The 17,697-nt window shown below is 41.0% G+C and overlaps 1 non-coding gene and 1 pseudogene across 1 annotated transcript; one reads left to right on the top strand and one right to left on the bottom strand.

The window, feature by feature from the left end:
• The window catches only part of LOC137228336 (ras and EF-hand domain-containing protein-like), a 60,152-nt pseudogene that overhangs the window by 32,837 nt on the left and 9,618 nt on the right, over positions 1-17,697 (bottom strand).
• TRNAW-CCA (transfer RNA tryptophan (anticodon CCA)) lies at positions 6,978-7,050 on the top strand. Its single transcript has one exon. It is a non-coding gene; the product is annotated as a tRNA-Trp (tRNA).

Below are 17,697 nucleotides of genomic sequence, written 5' to 3'. Positions count from 1 at the left end.
TGTATTAAGAAAATGTATACAGAATATGTGAACCTTTCTACTCTAATGTGGTCAGACCATATTCTGAACAGCATATCCATTTCTGGATAATATCTCTACTGAAAAGGGATGCCAAGGGCTTCCCTGGTGGCTCAGTGGTTAAGAATCTGCCTGCCAATGCAGGGGACATGGGTTCGAACCCCGGTTCGGGAAGATCCCACATGCCACAAAGCAACTAAGCCCGTTCACCACAACTACTGAGCCTGCGCTTTGGAGCCCACAAGCCACAACTACTGAAGCCCATGTGCCTAGAGCCCATCCTCTGCAATAAGAGAAGCCACTGCAATGAGAAGCCTGCACACTGCAACAAAGAGTAGCCCCCCGCTCGCTGCAACTAGAGAAAGCCCACGTGCAGCAACGAAGACCCAAAACAGCCATAAATTAATAAATATTTTTTTTAAAAAAGGGATGCCAAGAACCTGGATGAGAAAGGCAACTGATGACGTGAGACTTAAAACATTCAGGTCAGTGCACTCGGCTTAAGCTGTAATGGTTTCTCTCTTCAAATACTTGAAGAACTGACACAGGAAGAATACATTCTCTCAGGTTGCACAAGACAAAATAAAGGCCAACTGAATTTTTCTGGGAGTCACATACCTAATCAACATGGTGAGAAATGACAGGTAATTAGAAATGTGTCGCCCTGTGGCCATCATCAAAAACTCTACAAACAATACATGCTGGAGAGGGTGTGGAGGAAAGGGAACCCTCTTGCACTGTTGGTGGGAATGTAAATTGATATAGCCACTATGGAGAACAGTATGGAGGTTCCTAAAAAACTAAAAATAGAACTACCATACGACCCAGCAATCCCACTACTGGGCATATACCCTGAGAAAACCATAATTCAAAAAGAGACATGTACCACAATGTTCACTGCAGCACTATTTACAATAGCCAGGACATGGAAGCAACCTAAGTGTCCATCAACAGATGAATGGATAAAGAAGATGTGGCAGGAATAAAGACGCAGAAGTAGAGAATGGACTTGAGGACACGGGGAGGGGAAAGGGGAAGCTGGGATGAAGTGAGAGAGTAGCACTGACTTACATACACTACCAAATGTAAAATAGATAGCTAGTGGGAAGCAGCTGCATAGCACAGGGAGATCAGCTCAGTGCTTTGTGACCACCTAGAGGGGTGATAGGGAGGGTGGGAGGGAGACGCATGAGGGAGGGGATATGGGGATATATGTATACATATAGCTGATTCACTTTGTTATACAGCAGAAACTAACACAAAATTGTAAAGCAATTATACTCCAATAAAGATGTTAAAAAAGAAAAAACAAGGGCTTCCCTGGTGGCACAGTGGTTAAGAGTCCGCCTGCCAATGCAGGGGACGCGGGTTTGAGCCCTGGTCCAGAAAGATCCCTCGTGCCACAGAGCAACTAAGCCCGTGTGCCACAGCTACTGAGCCTGCGCTCTACAGCCTGTGAGCCACCACTGCTGAGGCTGTGTACCACAGCTACTGAAGCCCAAGCACCTACAGCCCGTGCTCCGCAACAAGAGAAGCCACCGCAATGAGAAGCCCACACACTGCAATGAAGAGTGGTCCCTGCTTGCCACCACTAGAGAAAGCCTGTGTGTAGCAACAAAGACCCAACCTAGCCAAAAATAAATAAGTAAATAAATTTATGGAAAAAAAAATAAAATAAAAGTAAACTATTCTTATCTGCCCAAAGAGTATTTTCATTACAATATGTAAAAATATAAAATAAGTTATATTTTTGCTAGAGTTCTTAGAAAAACGACGAAACTAAAACAAATATACAAGATAAAATCCAGTAAGGCCACAAAAGCAATAAAATTAAATTTACAAGATGATTTTAAGTTTTGTTTAAAAATTGTTATTGAAGTATAGTTGATATATATTATATAAATGACAGGTATGCAATATAGTGATTCACAATTTTTAAAGGTTATACTCCATTTATAGTTATTGTAAAATACTGGCGATATTCTCCATGTTGTACAATATATCCTTATAGCTTATTTTATGCCTAATAGTTTGTACCTTTTAATCTCCTATCCCTATATTGCCCCTCCCCACTTCCTTCTCCCCACTGGTAACCACTAGTTTGTTCTTTATATCTGTGAGTCTGCTTCTTTTTGTTATACCCACTAGTTTGTTGTATTTTTTGGATTCTACATATAAGTGATATCATATAGTATTTGTCTTTCTCTGTATGACTTATTTCACTTAGCATAATGCCCTCCAAATCCATCCATGTTGCCGCAAATAGCACAATTTTATTCGTTTTTATGGCTGAGTAGTATTCCATTGTATGTATAGACCACATCTTCTTTATCCTTCCTTCTTTGATGGACACTTAGGTTGTTTCCATATCTTGGCAATTGTAAGTAATGCTGCTGTGAACACTGGGTGCATGTATCTTTTCGAATTAGTGTTTTTGTTTTTTTCTGATATATACCCAGGAGTGGAATTGCTGGGTCATATGGTAGTTTTAGTTTTTGAGAAACCTCCATACAGTTTTCCAGAATGGCTGCACCAATTTACATTCCCACCAACAATGTATGAGGGTTCCCTTTTCTCTACATCCTCACCAACATTTGTTATTTGTGGTCTTTTTGATGACAGCCATTCCGACAGGTGATATCTCATTGTGGTTTTGATTTGCATTTCCCTGATGATTACCAATGTTGAGCATCTTTTCATGGGCCTGTTGACCGTCACATTTCCTCTTTGGAAAAATGTCTATTCAGTTCTTCTGCCCATTTTTTACTCAGGTTGTTTGTTTTTTTGATGTTGAGTTATATGAGCTGTTTATATATGTTGGATATTAACCCTTTATGAGTCATACTATTTGCAAATATTTTCTCCCATTCAGTAAGTTGTCTTTTCGTTTTGTTTATGGTTTCCTTTGCTGTGCAAAAGGTTTTAAGTTTAATTGTTTCTTAAAAACAAAAAGGAAGGAAGAAAATAATCATTGGAGGCTTGCAGTTCAATACGGTGGACAGAATACATGAATTTGTCTTCTTTCCCTTTTGAGACCTCATTAATATGAAATTCCAAAGGAAATAAGCCAATAAAAGTTAAAAGACATGGTGTAGGAAGGGGAAGCTGGGGCGAAGTGAGAGAGTAGCATGGACATATATACACTACGGAATGTAAAATAGTTAGCTAGTGGGAAGCAGCAGCACAGCACAGGGAGATCAGCTCAATGCTTTGTGACCACCTAGAGGAGTGGGATAGGGAGGATGGGAGGGAGGCTCAAAAGGGAGGGGATATGGGGACATGTATATGCATATGGCTGATTCACTCTGGTGTACAACAGAAACTAACACAGTACTGTGAAGCAATTATACTCCAATAAAGATCTATTTTTAAAAAATTAAAAGAATGGAAGAGGGGCCCATCAGCAGTAAAGTGATTTAAACACATTGCTGGAAAAAGGAAACTGGATGGTAATGTGCTGACAAAGAGAAGAGAGTTGGGGAAAAGGAGGTCCAGAAGATGTGTGTTGAAGGTCCTACTGTAGAACAAAGAAGAGACAACTGGTCATGCAGAACCCCAGAGAGTGAGAAGGGGGGCTGAAAATAGAGATTAAAATTGTATACTAAGGCACACTGCCTCTCAAGCCCATAGCTGCTCTTACTCTAGGAAAGAAGAGCAGATAAGCCAGAGCTGATTCCAAATGCAACAAGACAGGGTTTGTCTTTTTAAAAATAACTGAATGATTCCCAAAAGGAAAGCTAAGGCTTCTCTCTAAACATCCATACCCCATGCACCTAGTAATCGGGGTCCCCTGTCTGACAGCCAGCTTCACACACAGAGCTCCAAGGAAGACCATCTCTCAGAGGAGATGCCTTGAGGTAAACAGATCTACTTGCTACATCAGCTACCTAAAATGATCTGAAATTCCAAGATGACATCTGGGTAGCAAGTTTAAAAAGCAATCAGTCCAATAAGAATAGAAATTTCCTGGACTCCAAAACTAGTACTTTCAAGGAGAAAAAAACAAATTCCATGCACTGCAAAGAATAAGTAAGTTGCAAGGTATCAGTGATATCATGAAGATGGCAGTTTCTTTTTACAAGAAACGAAAAACTCAACCAGAGAATCCAAGAGAAATAAGCAATTTTACAAGAAAGTCATGAACCAAACACAAAACCAATTAAGAGGTAGCAAAACTTGGAACTGGCAGTACATAAAGGGGATTCATCTGACCACAAAGCTGGGAACCTTCTCTTTTGAGTGGCATAGGAATAATGACTGGAGAGAAAGAAATGAGTTTCTCAGAACCAGTGGCATAAGGTGTTGACAATTATACTAAATTGGTAAACTTCTGTATAGTTCTTTACAGCCTTTAACATGCTCTCCCATAAATCATCTCCTACTCTCTTACAGGATAACCCTAAGAGGCAGGCAGGAAGTCTGGTATAAATGTGAAAGCACCACCCGTGTAAAGACAGAAAGACAACCCATTGCTTATTAGCTGAGTGACTTTGAACAAGTTATTAAACCTGGAACTCACTGTTCCCATCCATAAAAGTGGGGAATTTGCACTTTCCTCAGAGAAAGTTTGAGAATTGAATTTTTTTAATTATGAAAAAGAGCTTCATAAACTACAAAATCAATAAAATGTTAGTTATTAGGGTGACAGGACAGTTTATTATTAATCCCCATTTACAGATGAGAAGCTAATGATCAAAATGAGGAAGTCAACTGTCCCATGTATTACAGGCAGAAATTGGCAGGTCTTGATACGGACTCAGGTCTCGTCACTACTGACTCTCACTGTTCAGGGCCTGTTTGGTCTTCATCATATGCTGTATCAGGGCAAGAAACTCTGTCTCTTTTTGCAAACATTCTCTTAGTCTAAGATTTGGGATGACATAGAAATAAGTAAAGACAGTGGCTAGGAGAATCTGTGACTCTAGCATAAAGCAAAGGATTGGTCCATTCAAATTCTGTAATAAAAGCTTAGTATGTATGGTCTAATGACCTGTGGAAATCAAATATAAGGTTGACATTGATAATAATTTTCCAAAAAGGATATGGGGAGAATTCTTAATAATTCAGAGGTTTAAATAGCAATAACCCACAAAATGCAGTTAACTGTCAATCTCATTCAGTATAAATACTGGAAGAAGCATTAAAGGTTATCATATGAACAATCAGAGAAGCAAAGTGGTGTGCCCAAATTGCACAATGCCACTTTCATGGATGATTATTTTTTAAGCACCCGTTTTCATTTTAGCTGAGATAATTCCATTAGTTATGGAGACCATCCACATGCAGGAGGTGAATCCAGTACTGTGCTGGAGACAATGTGTACCAGCAGGTGAGAGGCTATTTATTTTAAGCATCTCTTCCCAAACTCTGTATTCAGTGATGTTGACTTGGGAGCGTGAAATCGGTAACGGCAGGAGTATTTATACCATGGAAATCGTCAAGTGCTACAAATCCCTCCTTCCCTTCCTCCCCTCTCCAGAGCCTGTTGTTATTAAACATCTACCAGCACAGCAGAGTGAAACAGACCCTACTCATTTTAGAAACCAAATAGAGCAAAGGCCAAAACCAATCACACCTTTGCTTTCACTTCAGCAGGTTCTCTCCTACTTCTTGCTCATCAGGGATCCTCTAGATCTGGAACTTTCCACAGAGAAGAGAAATATTCATTTCATTTAATAAACCTTCACTGAATACATGTACCTTGTAGTAAGCTGGGTGTAGGGCTGCATGACAAGGAAAGACCATTTCCCTACTGTCATAAGCAGACCCGGGACTTGAGGGCCCTTGGTTGGTAAAGACCAAGGAAAGAAAACTGAGGTTTGATGAACAAGTGTTCAGGGGATCAGAAATATTTATTAGATCTATGCAAAAGATAAGCTGCCCTTAGAAACAGAAACAGAAATGAGGTGCCTTAAAAAAAAATTTTTTTTTTTGCCAAGGAGTCCAATTTGATTCTGAAATCTGATCCATCTGCTGCTTCAATATGATTCCATATATTTTTAGTTGCTAATAATTTAGACACACTGAGATACTGATGGTATCCCTCAAAGTCCAGCTGCCACATACCTACCTTTCTGAGTTTCTTTATTGTCACTGTAGATCTCCCACTTCTGTTTCACGCTGAAGTCTGAGGTCACTGAGGGCTTCCTCAGCTTTGCATTTTTCCTGAAAGAAAAAAAAAAAGAAAGATTTTGTTCACTTAAATAGGTTCTTCAAAATCCTGTGGGTGAGAAACATTTTGCGTCAAAAAGGCTGATCCCAAGTCTCCTACAGAGATGGTGAGAAGAGATAAGGGGAGTAACCAAACTTTAGATGCCCAGTACTTCCATAATGGAAACCTACAAGAGTGAAAGAATTGAGGAATCTCGCAACCTACTTATACACGTCACCTGGGGTGACACCTCTATGACCACTACTCAATTGTGATAAGAGGGCTGTAACATATCAATTAACTAGCTAATTAATTACTGTTGTGTTTAATTAAAAGCTACTGGCACAGCCAAGGGCCCCAGTGCTTGCCTGAATCCTATCATGTCATCAGGACTCAGGAAGTCCTGGTGGGTTTACTGTTTTTCCAAGCGCTTACACCTTATCTAAATTCAAATCACATCACCTGCAAATTTCTATGCACGTGCTGCCCCTTATGCTGGTATTTCTCATATGTGTCACCCCTGGTGCAGAGAATGGCAGAAGGGCACCCCAGGAGGTCAGGGGCTGAAGCTCTCATGAGTCCAGATAACTTGGAATTTTTTTTCTCTTAACACATTATGGAAATTTATATCCTATGTGCAGTATTCAAATAAAGTTTTAAGTTTATAACTACTGGAATTGAGTGTAACAAGGCCTAAATAAATGGAGAATATACCAGGTTTGTTCATTATTTATTATTAAGATGCCAATTCTTCCCCAATTGATCTTTAGATGCAATTGAAGTCCAAGCAAACCCCCAGCAGGGGACTTCCCTGGTGGTCCAGTGGGTAGGACTCCAAGCTCCCAATGCAGGGGGCCCAGGTTCGATCCCTGGCCAGGGAACTAGATTCCACATGCATGCCGCAACTAAGACCTGGCACAGCCTAAATAAATAAATAATAAATAAATAAATATTAAAAAGAAAGAAACCCAGCAGGCTTTGTTTTTTAGTTTTGGGGGTTGTTGTTTTTTGGGGTATTTTTAGAAACTGACAACGTGATTCTATGGAAATTAGAGGACTTAAAATAGCCAGGACAACATCGAGAAATAAAAAAGTTGAAGAACTAACACTACCTGATTTTAAGACTTATCATAAAGCAATGGTCATCAAGACAATGTAACACTGGCATAAAGATAGACAACTCAATCAATGTAACAGAGCAGAGAGCTCAGAAATAAACCCAACACGAATACAGGAAACTGATTTTGGACAAAGTGCAAAAGCAATCCAGCAGAGATAGTCTTTTCAACAAATGGGCTGAAACAATTAGATATGCACGTGCAAAAAAATGAACTTTGATCCATACCTTGCAAAATGGATCCTAAATGTGAAACTTAAAACAATAAAACTTAATAGAAGAAACATAGGAGAAAATCTTTGCAAACTTGGGGTAGGCAAAGATTTCTTAAACACCAAAAGCATGATTTGTGAAAGAAAAAATGGACAAATTGGACTTCATCAAAATAAAACATTTCTACTCTTCAAAGACACTGTCAAATTAGTTCCGCTCATTTTATTCACAAGAAAATTCTGGTTTGGAGAACCATTTCTATGGCCACTCTACTCTCCTATCTCATTTCCTTCAAACGTCCCATCTTCTAAATCCTCTTATGTTCTCACTGTCCTCAAATATTTTGCACAGCACCCAACACATAATACATAAATTTTCAACAGAGGAGACAAATATATTATCTTGGTTGACTTCACATCATCCCATCCCTTAACTACTTTTTTTTTCAATTTTTGAGACTGAAGAGCTGGGAAACAGCTTTATCCCTCCCTAGTCAAAGTATATATATATATATATATTTTTTTTTTTTTTTTTTTTTTTTTTGCGGTACGCGGGCCTCTCACTGTTGTGGCCTCTCCCGTTGCAGAGCACAGGCTCCGGACGCGCAGGCTCAGCGGCCGTGGCTCACGGGCCCAGCCGCTCCGCGGCATGTGGGATCTTCCCGGACCGGGGCATGAACCCGTGTCCCCTGCATCAGCAGGCGGACTCTCAACCACTGCACCACCAGGGAAGCCCCTCAAAGTATATTTTAATATCAGTCTCTGATCAAAACCAAAACTCTTTGCATTTCCTATCTAGAAATCAAACCCTGCACATCAGTCAAGTCTCTCCCAAAAGTCACCTGTTCCATGAGGCCTGCCTGCCTGCCCTGATTCAACAAGAAATCCCTTCCCCTGCCACATTTTATCTGAAGCTCTGTGTACTGAGTTTTCTGTGGATGTTTATCTTCCCAGTTACCCTATTAGTCTCCATACCCCCTGCAGCACCCAGAGATCTGACCAGCAACAGATCCTGCATTAATGAATAAATGAGGTCGGAGCCCAGGGAAGGACACAGTGGGAGGTGAAGTGAAGAAGGCGGCGTTTTGTACTGGATCTGAGGCAGGTGAAGGACTCTGCTGCAGGGAGGGTAAAGAACACAGTGGTGAGGAAGGAGCAGGGGACCCTTGCCGGGCACAGGGTCAGGAAGGAGACAAACGATGGGAAATCTGATTGACAAGCTGAAAAGGGTCAATCCCCTTCTGAACACAGCGAGAAAGGAGAGATTCTAGAAAGCACAACACATTGCATCTGAAATCTACAGGCAAGAGCATACGCTCCACTTCAACCTGCTGGTTGCCTTCTCCTTCCCTTATTTTTCCTTCTTCTCCTTTTACATTGTTTCGAATGGGGGAGGTGCCCAATATTTCCTATATAAACTACACTAAGAAAGCTGAAAAGACTAAAAAATTATCAGCTGGAGAAACTGTCTGTCCTGCAGGGATCTGTAACTAATATTTCTGATATGCAGAGATCCCTTCGTTTTCTTCCACCTCAGATTTGTGTTTTTATGGGTCGAGGTTACTGAAATCGGAACTCTGGCTGAATGGCGAAAACAATGTTGTGAATCCTAAATATATTTCAATAACAAACTAGGATGCATTTTTAATAAAAGAATATTTATGTTTAAGTTTATAAACATTATTATATGTATGTAAGTCCCCACAAATTAAGTCACATGATTATGTAGATGAAAATGGACTTAAAATTCTGCGTAACATAGATTACCCACCACCAGCTTCTACAGAAGGTAAGGACTTGCTTGTCTTTCTAAATCTCCCAATGACGTCTTAATGTACCATAGAATCATGAGTACCAGTAAAGAGCTCATTTCCTCTCCTAAAATTAGAATATTCTGGGATATAAGTACATTCTAGCTGTTCACTCAGCAGCAAATGTATTTCTTGAATTCATATTTAATATATATTGAACACCTACTACTAACTATTGAATGATTGGCATTTAACTATATTATTATTGATATTGTGGAAGAATAACTGTTGGGTGCATACGCTATAGCCGAATTTTCTTCAACAGTTAAATCTTGACCTTACACTTGAGTATATATGATACTGGCAAGAAAATCTGTTGGAGATTGTGTACAACCTGCTCTGGCCTTCTTAAAAGTCTTTCTCAAAGGTTACAAGAGTTTGCTCTGAAAAATCATGTAATTAAATGAGAATTTCTTTTCTATGATGTCTTTGAACTATCTTAAAACTGTCTGTACACATGTAGAGTTTGTTTAGTTACTATACAAAAAACATATCACAAAAAGAAGTCTTTGATCTACTTTTAATTGAAAAATCATTGATTTTTACCTACCTACCCTGCTACCTAACCTTCAAACACAAAGATAAACCAATAATCGTTTTCCAGTCTCTCTGTTTTATGCAGATAGACCAAAAAATATCAAACTAAAACAAAATTATAGAGATTTTCTTACAAATTTTCTTCAACACATTTCCCCTTTAAAACAAAATGTTGTTGACATCTTCAATTTCAACATTTCAACAGTTAAAACCCTTTGAGACATCATTTCATTCAATGATGCCTGGGGTGTATTTTCCACAAGGTAGAAGTTTCCTGAGATACTCTCCACTTCATTGCTTCCCCAGAAACCTGCAGGAAATTTTAATTACTTTTTCATTTGATTTTCTAAAGAACCGAAGGGTGATTTTCTGGAATGTGCTTTTAAAAAGAAAGTAGCCGGGGCTTCCCTGGTGGCGCAGTGGTTGAGAGTCCGCCTGCCGATGCAGGGGACGCAGGTTCGTGCCCCAGTCTGGGAGGATCCCACATGCCGCGGAGCGGCTGGGTCCGTGAGCCATGGCCGCTGGGCCTGCGCGTCCGGAGTCTGTGCTCCGCAACGGGAGAGGCCGCAGCAGTGAGAGGCCCACGTACCGCAAAAAAAAAAAAAAAGTCGGTCTTTGGGACTTCCCTGGTTGCGCAGTGGTTAAGACTCCACGCTTCCAACGCAGAGGGCCCAGGTTTGATCCCTGGTCAGGGAAATAGATCCCACATGCATACCGCAGCTAAGAGTTTGCATGCCACAACCAAGACCCGGCGCAACCAAATACATAAATTAATTAATTAATAACAACAAAAAAAGTCAGTCTTCTCTTAATTGAGTCACCACTTAACTCACTGGCTTATCAGATAAGGAAAAAGCAATTTCAGCAGCTGTGTATTTACATTTATCTCAATTTACATTTTTCATCCCAAAACTTCATTGGTTTCCAGTTCTGGTTCCCTGAGGTATGAGCTACCCTCTCTCACCTGTGTGGATAACATCCCTTTTGGGCAGTACAACTGGCTTAAAAGCTACTAAACAAAACAGAAATACATGCTGAATGGCTTCTTTAAATGCACGTGGTACTAAAGAAGGAGCCATAATAAAGTTATTACAATAATCTGCTTGAGTGGACAAGGAGAACCCACAAAGCAGTAGTATCTGTTTACCTCCATGTACAGTTTTTGTAGCATTTTCCCAAGACTCAAAAAGAAAAAGCATTAAAGATAATCTCAATGACCAACCATTGGGCTGGGGGCCGAAGACACAGGTGCAAGCCCATATCTTGCTTATGGCTTCATATCAGCATAAGACTATGCCCACTCTTGGCTAGACGCCTACTTCTCACATGTATTCATAATATTATATATCCATGTTTTGTGTTTACCTTTCTAAATGACATAATTTCTACAAAGATAATTTAGAACTACGGTGTCTGCTTTGGGGAAAGTTCAAAATGAACAAAAGGGGGAAAGGAGTTAAAATATACATAAAAACAGAAAAGGAATAAAACTGCAAAAAAATACCAATTTCAAAATGATGGCAGCACTCCAGTCATCTGAAACTCACATATCTGGCACCATGAAGAATCCAAAAGAAGACTGAAAGTCAGGAAAGGATGAAAAGCACCCTGTGAGACACCCCTCCTTGGCACAGGACTACATTCAAGGGGGTTGAACACTCAATTCTAGTATATCTGATCATTTTGCTTTCTGAGTCTTCAGCAAAGGAAGGTACTCAGGAAGGAAGGAAGAAAGAACCAACAATAGTAAATTGTAACCTGGCAGCCTGACAGCAAAAACAGAAAATGCACACAGGAACTCAAAAAGCCAAGCTGAACTACCATCCCCCAAATCCTGAGGATATCACTATACTACAGTCCAGGATGAAACTCGGCTTCATAATGATGACCCTGAGTTAGCAAGGAAAGCTGAAGGTATTTTGCAAACAGTTATTAAAAGCAAGGCACTGGGGGACTCCATATGCTTACCAAAAGACATGTGACAGACTGCCCATGGCAGCACTCTACGTGACAGCCACAAAGTAGAAAGTACCCAAATGGCCATTAATAGTAAAATGGATAAATGAATTGTGATATCTTCACACAGTGAATACTCTACAGCAATGGAAATGACAGATCTACAACAACAAGCTCACAAGCATAATGTTGAGTGCAAGAAGCCAAACCCATGGAGTAAGGAAAAGAGCAGGCAAGAGATCGTGCCTGGGGGGTCAGGGAGGGGCTGTAGTGACTGGTTGGAAGGGAGCACGGGAGCTTCTAAGTAACATGCTGTTTCCTGACCTGGATGCTGAATACACGAGCATTCCATCGGGAAAGATTCAGCAAGCTGTACACCAAGCTCTGTGCCCTTTTCTGTATGTGTATTTGTCTCTGAAGAACGCATTCACAAAACATTACACAGTATACTTGATGAAGCATAAATTTCTTGTCTTCGTGGTAAATCCAATCATGAACACTTCACAATTCAGATTTCAAGTAACCAGAGGCAACCCCAGGCAAAATTTGAAGCACATGATGTTTATCTTTCCTCCCTCAGTTCCACATTCTCTTTCTGGGGCTTTTCTATCTTTTGAAAAGCAACTCCCGACCAAGTGTGGTCACACACCACGCCCTCCCCGTTTCTCATTTCCTCAGCAGTGTTTAATACACACACAAATCTCCCAGGGATCCCGTTAAAATGCAGATGCCTCAGTAGGTCTGTGGTGGGACCTAGAGCCTGCATGTCTAGAAAAACTCCCAGGTGTGGCCAATGCTGCTTGAGTGAGGCCTCGAGCTGCAGAGCCTGAGCAAAGACGTGATTTAAAACCTGTGCCTGCCAAGCTCCTGGGTGCTGAGGAATGCCTCATCCCGGGAATATGAGCATGGAAGTTTTAGGACTCATATCTGGTGGAACACTCTTGGCTTCCCAATGCCTCTCAAATTGCGTCCCTATTAGCTCTACCAACTCAGGGACAAAAACTAGTAGTTGGGGACAGTAAAGTAAAAACCTGCTCCTACTCTAGGGAGTTTTGCTCCGTTTCTCATTAAAACTTCACCTTTGGACTTGTTAGCATAGTGCCTTTCCCGTAGCACTTACAGGAGGGAGGGAGGGAGGGAGAAGAAGGGAAAGAAAGAAAGGAAGTGAGCAAGCAAGCAGTTAGTTTGCCTGGGAAAGTGCAGCAATGGAAAGTGCTGGTGTGACTTGCCAGATGGCTCAGAGGCTGCTTAGATCCAAGATGTCTCTTCCATGAGGGGCTCAGTTTGCAGTTACGAATATTTTCATGAAGAGTGAGGTTGTAGGGTGAGAATGGAGGGGTAGACACCAGGGTGAGTAAGCCCTCTTCTCCCAGGGCATCTCAGAGCCATGAATACAGATAGGACAAGCCTTTTACTGGCAGATAGAAAAATGTTAGTAACTTTAAAGCCTCCCCAGAAACTTGGTATGTGGTTTTCAAGTGTTTAGGCATTTGGAAGGGGTACAAGGGGACTATAACATATGTATAGGGATTTTTCCCAGATTCAAATAAATATATGAAAATTTTCTGGTGTGTATTTTATAAGATGGAAGCAATTAAAAAAAAAAAAAGAAAGAAATGCTCTCTGATCTCTCCAAAACATTCCCGTAACATAGGGAATCTTGAAAGTAGAGTATCTGAAAAACATTTTATTTAGTAGCTGCAATGGTTAATTTTACGTGTCGACCTGGCTGGGCTGCAGTGCTTACGTATTTGGTTGTACGTGTCTGGACGGTGCTGTGAAGGTCTTTTGTACATGAGATGAATAAAGCAGATTACCCTCCATAATGTGGGCAGGCCTCTTCCAGTGAGCTGAAGACCTTTAAATGAAAACTGATCATCCCCAAGGAAGAGGGAATTTTGCCAGCCCACTGCCTTCCCTGAGTCTCCGCCTACCGGCCCAGCCTGCAGATTTCAGACTTGCCAGCCTCCACAATTGTGTGAGCTAACTCCTTAAAATAAATCCACCCCCAGCCCCCGCCTCTATACACACACACACACACACACACACACACACACACACATTCACATCTTACTGGTTCTGTTTCTCTGGAGAACCCTAACATGATGGGTTATGTCATTGTACTTTCATTGGAGTTAATCACATAAACAAATACACCAGCTTCACAGTGAATATATGTTAGCACTGCTTAAAAGAGTTGAGTAAGATTATTCAGCTTACTTGGTTGAATAAGTTGAACTCAAGAAGAACTGAATTCTTATTCAGCTGCTGAATGAGAACTTTAATTTTAAATATCATTCAACAGAATAGGTCACTTTTTAAGGCCCAAATGCTCACATAATATAACATTTTAATTCTCACAGGGCTCATTAGGATTGTAACAGCCTGTCTACTAGATCAGAGGACTTCTGTGGACAGATTTTATTAGTCCAAAGACAGCTTATTCACTGAAATCTTTTAGGAGAGAGGCAATACATTATCTTTTTAGACCAATATAAAACCTCCAGATCTGTACACATGGAATCAATCTAACGCTCATTTCTGGCTCGGTGCCTTCCTTTAGCCTCCCATGAATTTGTACTCAAGACTAGGACTGCTCAGACAGAGTACATGTTCCTAGAGCATCAATTAGCTCGTCCCCTAGGTCAATAGGTGAGAGATGCAGAAGTGGAAGTTGCATTTCCCAGCATGTCAGTGCTCTGCGCCCAAGTAACAGCCACCCAACGCAAGCCTATTACCGCCACTGAAGGCAGCCGGCTGCAAGTGAACCCAGTGCTAGGCACACTGCCCACTCCCCGGGGACTTCTTCCCGACACAGACATTCCACATGCTTTGTGTTTGTTCATTTTGTCCTTGTTCCCGTAACTTGGCAGCCACAACCCATATACCTCCATCCATCAAGTTACCTTCACCGTAAAAAGATAAATAAATAAACTGCAAAATCCTATATTTTCACTGTTTAAAACATCTACAGTTTATCCTGGACTGGTATTCTGGACTGCTGCATGTCTCTGTCTATTAAGAATGTAACGTAGGGTTTTTTTATTGTGCTTATATCTTATTAGGATTGCTACTGTTTTTGAGTATTCTGGTTGCAAAGCTGTACAGATAGGGAGAGGTCGGCCCCATTCCTACTTTTTTTTATATATGTCTTGTGTGTGTTTGCAGAATATTAGGTTTTTCTGGAATGCACATACTACGTTAGAGCAAAAATGCATGCACTATAATTCATTCATTAACATCCCCAAGCTACTCATATCTGCCAGACTGAAGTACAGGCTATGCCAACAGATCCCCAAGGAGGAAAAGAAAAAGTATTTGCATCACCAACACTAACACTAGTTTACGGCATGTCTGTCAGAAAACATGACATACAAATGTCCTAAAACACGGATTTTCTAAGCAAATGTCAGTTGACTCCTCAGAAATTCTTCTGCCTTAGCCAGAGCAGACTGTAACTCTGCTCTATAGGAGCAAGAATTACAACGTGACTGTGTCACATCAGGGGATGAACTGTGCGGCCAGCACGCCTAAGGAGATGGGCAAGAAGCCAGCACATGCTGCCTCAACCCCCTGACCCTCCACCTCAGGACCAGGCAGCCACAGGTGGCTCACAGCAGGGGAGACTTCCACCACTGCATTCAGGTTTCAAAATGAATAACTCACTTGCACTTTTTTGTTTTCTAGCCAGACATTAAAACAAACAAGCAAACAAAAACACTCTAGGTCAGAGATACCATTATGACAAAATGGCCACTTGAGCGTGCTCCATAACTGTGTAGTTGTAAATGATCACAAGAGGGTATCATGGCTGAACATTCCCCAGAATGTCCCCCCAAAATTTTTAAAAATTGAAATTAAAAAAAAAAATGAAATTGAAGAGAGTGGTTGCTACCAGTGTGGGGCGGTGGCAGGGGGCGGGGATGGAGCTCTCAGAAACTCTTTAACTGGAGTATTTCTGCCTGGTCACCTGAAAAGGACAGGTATGAGTACATTTAAGGGGAAACTCCTGACGGAGCCTGTATTTGGGGCTGACAAAAATTACAAGACACAGAGCTTTTGTAGCTATCCAAATTTCTTATCTCTATAAAAAAGAAATTTCATATTTCCATAGTTTTTCTTTTCTTGTGGTTAAGAAACATATAACGTGAAATCGACCTTCTTGACAAACTTGTAAGTGTGCGGTACTGTCACCTACATGCACACTGTTGCAGAGCAGATCTCTAGAGCTTGTTCACGTCGAACGACTGAAACTCTCTAACCCACGGAACAGCGACTCTTCATTTCCCAATCCCCCAACCCCTGCCAACCACCATTCTACTTTCTAAGAGCTGGCTATTTTGATACCTCATGTAAGTGGAATTATACATTATTGGTCCTTCTGTGACTGGTTTATTTCACTTAGCATAATGTCCTCAAGGTTCACCCATGTTGTCACATACTGCAGAAGTTCCTTCTTTTTTTTAAAGCTGAGTGATATTCCACTGTATGTATACACCCCATTTTCTTTATTCATTCATCTGTCAATGGACACTTCAGCCATTTGCAGCTCTTAGTTATTGTGAATAGTGTTGCAATGATCATGGGAGTGCAGGTATCTCTTCAAGATCCTGATTTCAATCCTTTTGGATATACATGCAGAAGTGGGATTGCTGGATCATATGGTAGTTCTATTTTCAATTTTTTGGAGGAACCTGCATACTGTTTTCCATAGTGGCTGCACCACTTTACATTCCCACCAACAGTGTACAGGTTCCCAATTTCTCCACATTCTAACTAGCACTTATTACCTTCTGTGTTTTTAATAACAGCCATCATAACAGGTATGAGGCAATATTTCACTGTGGTTTTGATCTGCATTCCTCTGATGATTAGTGATGGTGAGCATCTTTTCATCTCCTCAAAAATTTTTTTGCCTGAAGGACAAAATATTCCAGCAATGAAAGGAAACACCATTGTGGTACCAGAAAATATGACCTCTCATCACTAAATTCCCTTATTTTTGATCAGAAATCATTCCATTCCAATTAATTTTTTTACCTGTCTTAAAACTGTGACAGACAAGTACTTCCAGCTTCAAATGAAGAGAAGGAAAGACATCAGGGGAAAAGGTGTTCTGGATATCTCAGTGCTTTCAGAGCTCAGCCCTCCTCCCCCAAGGACACACCTATCAGGGCAGCATAATCTGGAGGTAGAAAATATTGTACAGCACCACCGGCTGAGCCTGAACAAGGTAACCCTGAAATGACAAGAATATCCAAGAGCAAAAAAGAGAGTAAAGATAGACTATCTTTGGGTCAAAATATGATCCCACAAACTTGAAAGGGGAAGAAGTAACATGATTAAAGGTCTAAGGGCACCATGGAACCACATGTTCACCGATCTTCAAAGCAGGATCACAACTGACACTTGAATTTACCAAGGCATATTCACAGGTAGGAAACAGGGGTTGCAAACTGGAAATGGTATCTTTCCCACCTCACGGAGTATGGAAAATTAGAAATTTCTACTTAAAAGCTGGATGTTTCCCCATCCTTTATAAGCTGGCATCGCTGGCAACACTGGGCCTATATCTTGCCTGTCAGCATCTGTCCGTCCCCCCAGCAGATAAAGCAGAGGCTGCTACCGGGCCCCAACTCCATTCTATCGGGTCAGTGCTATCTGCCTGGCCGCGGAGGCCTCTGAGTCTGTGAGCCCCTCTCCGTGACATCAGTCACAGCCCACGGGATGGTGAAGATGGCAACCTGAAGATAATCTGACCAGGACCTAGAATCTCTCTTGTTGAAACTGTATCATCACCACACAAGATAAGTGGAGATAATGTCTCTACTGAAGAGAGGAAAATACTGCCTGAATATAGTAGGTGTGCTTGATTTCCGACCCCCAGTGAGACCT

Source organism: Pseudorca crassidens, chromosome 7 (assembly GCF_039906515.1).
Source record: "Pseudorca crassidens isolate mPseCra1 chromosome 7, mPseCra1.hap1, whole genome shotgun sequence".
NCBI classification, from domain to species: Eukaryota; Metazoa; Chordata; class Mammalia; order Artiodactyla; family Delphinidae; genus Pseudorca; species Pseudorca crassidens.
The sequence above is the reverse complement of the archived record's forward strand: the minus strand, read 5'-3'. Positions and strand labels throughout refer to the sequence as shown.